The following is a 4,896-nucleotide window of genomic DNA, read 5'->3' on the forward strand; positions in this document are numbered from 1 at the left end:
TTATTAACCATCTCACTGAGGCAGATATTGCCTGGGAGTCACCTAGTTCTGGCCCCCAGACCACTTGGTACAAATTCAGAGCATCTAAGGCCAGTTCTTTGCCCCTATATACTCCTTGGTCAACTTCCAAACAATAGGCCTCTTTTGTTCTCTCCTATATCTTTACCTTCTTGCCATTGCCCGTTTTCCTTTCCTGATTCCTGTAACCACTGACCCCATTCAACCGTGGGTCCTTTTGAAAACTTCATTCTATTGTTATCAAACTCCTATCCATCTTAAATTTGGAGGAAACAAGCTCTCTCTCTTTTTGCCTTAATTATATCTAGGCCTTTCCCAAGCACCTTACTTTCTCCTGTTTAGTTCATTTTAGGAGAGGCTGCCAGGTCTCTCAGCAGAAGGCAATGGCACCCCACTCCAGTACTCTTGCCTGGAAAATCCCATGGGCGGAGGAGCCTGGTGGGCTGCAGTCTTGGGGTTGCTAGGAGTCGGACACGACTGAGCGACTTCATTTTGACTTTTCACTCTCACACATTGGAGAAGGAAATGGCAACCCACTCCAGTGTTCTTGCCTGGAGAATCCCAGGGACGGGGAGCCTGGTGGGCTGCCATCTCTGGGGTCGCACAGAGTTGGACACGACTGAGGTGACTTAGCAGCAGCAGCAGCCAGGTCTCTCACCCCATGAGCAGTGAATCCAAAGGTGAGCTGGCATTTCAACAGATCGTCAATGTTGCTTCTGAACATGATTTTCCCATCCTCTTGTAAAATCACATTCTATGTTGTTTTTTTTTTTTTAACTTTACTGGAGTATATGCTTTACAATGTTGTGTTAGTTCCTGCTGTGCAGCTTTACATATACATATATCCCTCCTTTTTGGACCTCCGTCCACACTCCCCCCATCCACTGCAATCCTACCCATCTAGGTCATCAGAGAGCACTCAGCTGAGCACCCTGAAAACTGCATTCTCTTTAGAGATTCACTACAATTCATATTCCATCCTCGAGCCATTCTAATTTGTGGCCAATCCACTTGCCAATTGGTTATATATTTACTCACCAAAGGCCCAACTCACAGTCTTCCTCTCCTCACATAATTCTAGGAGATTTTAACATTCATGGACATAGATCATCCAACTTAAAGGCCTTGCAATGCCTTTAGCTCCTTATTCAAAAACCCACACCCTCAATCTTGTCAGGGCTTAGTATCTGCTCCACTTGAACACAACTTCCCGATTTCTATCTTCCTCATCAACTTATTCCCATCTGGTAGCTTCACTCTGTTCAATTTTTAAATTTTCACACATGATGGCTCCACACACATTTACTGTCTGCAAAAGGGGTGGCTTCCCAGGGAACCTTCCAGTCACTTTACTCAGTCTCGGCCAGTTCTCTTTTCGATTCCCATCAGCAAACATCCCCAAACTTACCCTAAGTCCTTCCTCCAAACAACTGCTGATTTCATTCCCAGCAGGTGACCTTGCCTTTACATCAGTGAAAAAATTGAGGTCATCAGGGAGGTCTCACTCAATTTCTCTGTAAACATATCTATATTCATTGCTTTTTACTTTCTTTCCTTCACTCTGGAAGTCGGCAACGTCCCTTACCGGTTCAAGGCCAACCCATGCCACTGGCCCACCTCAATCTCCCTCTGTATCCACCCCGTCCTTGCCCTGTCAGTCATCTCTTCCTTGGCCTCTTTACTGGATCCTCCCCTCAGCTCATAAACACCTGAAGACCTTTTCTTTTTAAAAGGCCCTCACACCTGCATCCTAGTCAACACTCATCAAGCTTCTGTTCCTCCATTTTCTGCTCTTTTGAAATCACAGAAAAACTGGCTTTAAAAAAAAAAAAAAAAATCTTTTCGCCTCACTTTTACCCCTTGAGCTCTGAAATCCTCCTTCCTTCCACATTCCTCTACTGAAACTTTTCCCTAAGATGCATAATGACCTAATTGCCAAATCTAACACACATCTTCCAGCTTTATGTAACCAGACTTCGCTCTTTGACTCTAATTGCTTTCTCCTTTCAAAGTGTAATCTTGCGTGTTTGTTTTTTTTTTTTTTTTTCCTGATAATAAAAGCAGTGCTTGTTCATTACTGTTTTATTCTATTCAGGGCTATAACAAAATACCACAGTCTGGGTCAACTCTGAACAACAGAAATTCATTACTCACTGTGCTGGAGGCTGAAAGTCTGAGATCAAGGTGCCCAGTGGTCAGGTGAAGACCCTCTTCTAGGCTGTAGACTTGTCACTGGATCCTCCCCTGGTGGAAGCGGCAGGGAGAGCTCTGAAACTTCTTTTATTATATAAAGCTTTTATCCCATTCTCAAGGGCTCCACCCTTGGGACTTGACCACCTCCCAAATGGCCCCAACTTCTAACACCATCACTTTGGGGGTTAGAATTTCAACATAAGAATTTTGGAGGGACACATCATTCATACCATAGCAATTACAGTATACGTGGAAAATCTAGGAGAGTACAAAGAAGAAAAATAACATCATCTGTAATGGCACTAATTGGTGATAACCACTGTTAGTATTTTGAAGTATATAAATATATAAAGATACAGATATAAATACATAGATATAGATATATACAGGCACAATTCTGTATAGGAGCTTTTACCTGCTTTTTATATAACCCATATCCTTAAATATTTTTGAAAATGATTATAAACTGCTGCATAATATTCTATAAAGTGGATGAATTGCCATATATTAGCCATTTCTCTGCTACTAGATATTTCACCCATATTTTAAATCTTTTCTATTGTAACTAAAATTACTATATACCTCCTAGTACATAAGTCTTTGACCATTTCTTTTGGATTATCTCATTAGAATTATTGAAAAAGAATTACTGTGTGCAAGCATATAAATATTCTCTAGGCTTGGCTGCACAATGCTGAGCTGCCTCCCAGAAAAGTTAGAGTGACTCATGTCTCACTTGTAGTGAGTGTAAGGGCTTGTTTTCAAACTTTCTGCTCTATGTACATTATAATGTTCTTTGTTTATAATCTTTGAAGTTGTGCTTGCCCAGCTTCCAGACCAAAGAAAGGGCCCAAAGTCAGCAACAGAGACATCACTGGCTTAATGGATGGGGGAGCTTACCTGTCTGAAGCAAGGTCCTGGAGTGACACCCTAGCGAGCGCAGGAGACAGGATCACCAGGCAGTCTTTGTTCCCAGGGGTGGGGGGGAGGAGATTACCAGTTATAAGGAAATTGACCTCAGATGGGCTCATTAGTTACCAGGGAAACCAGTAGATGGCACGCCCCTCACCACCTCATCTCAAAGGGGAAGAGAACAATCTCCCGCTGGGGCCTGGGGCAAATATGTAAGATGGTCAGAACTTTGCAGTTAGATACAGGTGAAGAAGGCACTAGTCAGGCAGGGGGTGGTGGTGGACAGAGAGCAAGACAACACCCATCTTGAGGGGCCTGACCACACAAATATCCTCTGTTCTATTTCCTGATAATATCATCTTCTAGTTTTCCTTGTATTTATCTGCTTTGTGTGTGTGTGTAGGTGTGTGTGTGTGTGTGTGTGTGTGTGTGTTTTAATCTCACATTTAGGACTTTATTTTCCTATAACTACCCCTTAAAGTTGACGTTCCCTACACTTATATCCTAAATTCATTACCTTTCCCTCTTATTCCCTAGGATTTTTCTTATTCTACTCCTAGTTTGAACTACTTCCACTAGGCAAGAGATTCCCAAATAGAAGACACCAGACCTGACCTCTCTCCTGAATTTTAGACTCATGCGTTGAACCATAGGGCTTCTCTGGTGACTCAGACAGTAAAGAATCTACCTGTAATGCAGGAAACTCGGGTTCAATCCCTGGTTGGGAAGATTCCCTGGAGGAGGGCATGATAACCCACTCCAGTATTCTTGCCTGGAGAATCCCATGGATAGGGAAGCCTGGCGGGCTACAGTCCATAGGGTCACAAAGAGTCAGACACAACTGAAGCAACTTAGCATGCAAACAGAATCATCTGTTCTCCATCTCTTTTTTGTTATTTGAAAAAAACCCAAAATTCAACCTGTCAAAATGATAAGTTGGGGGCTTCCCTGGTGGCTCAGTGGTAAAGAATCCGCCTACCAAGGCAGGAGACACGGGTTCAGTCCCTGGGTGGGGAAGATGTCACATGCTGCAGGGCAACTAAGCCCATGCACCACAACTGCTGCTCTAGAGTCCATGGGCTGCAACTACTGAAGCCTGCAGGCCTAGAAGCTCTGAAATGAGAAGCCTGTGCACTGCAACTAAAGTAGCCCCCACTCACCACAACTGGAGAAAAACTCTTGCAGCAGCAAAGACCCAGCACAGCCAAAAATAAATAAAATTGAAAAAAAAAATGATAAGTTGGTAGTACAACCAGCCAAGGAGTCACACAAACTTGAAACAGAAGACGAATTTGCCTTTTCTCTTTTGGTCAACCTCCCCACCACAGGCCCCATCACAAGAAGAGAAGATTCTCAATTTAATTGCCATGTACCTGAGGAGAAAACATATTAAAGATAGAAACATTCTCAAATTTCTTATTCTTTTTCTTGTTTGAGAGACAAACCTTTGAAGGATTTTGTTATTGGTAGAAGTGATTTAAGGCCAAAAGTAGGGCTAAAGCTTTTATTTCTAACTTTCAATCCAGAATAGTACTCTTTTCTTTGAAAGTTGTGGGTTCTAACCTATGTGTGTAAGCTTTTAAAAAATCAGCAAACCATATGAGGATACAAATAATATAAAATCATATTCCTTCTGAGCTGGAAGGCATAGTTGACACATCCAGTTGAATGCCATCACTTTGTCTCTTAACAGTCTAGGATGAACGTCCCTGGTGGGCAGTGGCTAAAATTCCATGAAACCAAAGAAAGGGACCCAGGTTCAATCCCTGGTCA

This window comes from Bubalus kerabau, chromosome X (genome assembly GCF_029407905.1).
Source record: "Bubalus kerabau isolate K-KA32 ecotype Philippines breed swamp buffalo chromosome X, PCC_UOA_SB_1v2, whole genome shotgun sequence".
Lineage (NCBI taxonomy): Eukaryota > Metazoa > Chordata > Mammalia > Artiodactyla > Bovidae > Bubalus > Bubalus kerabau.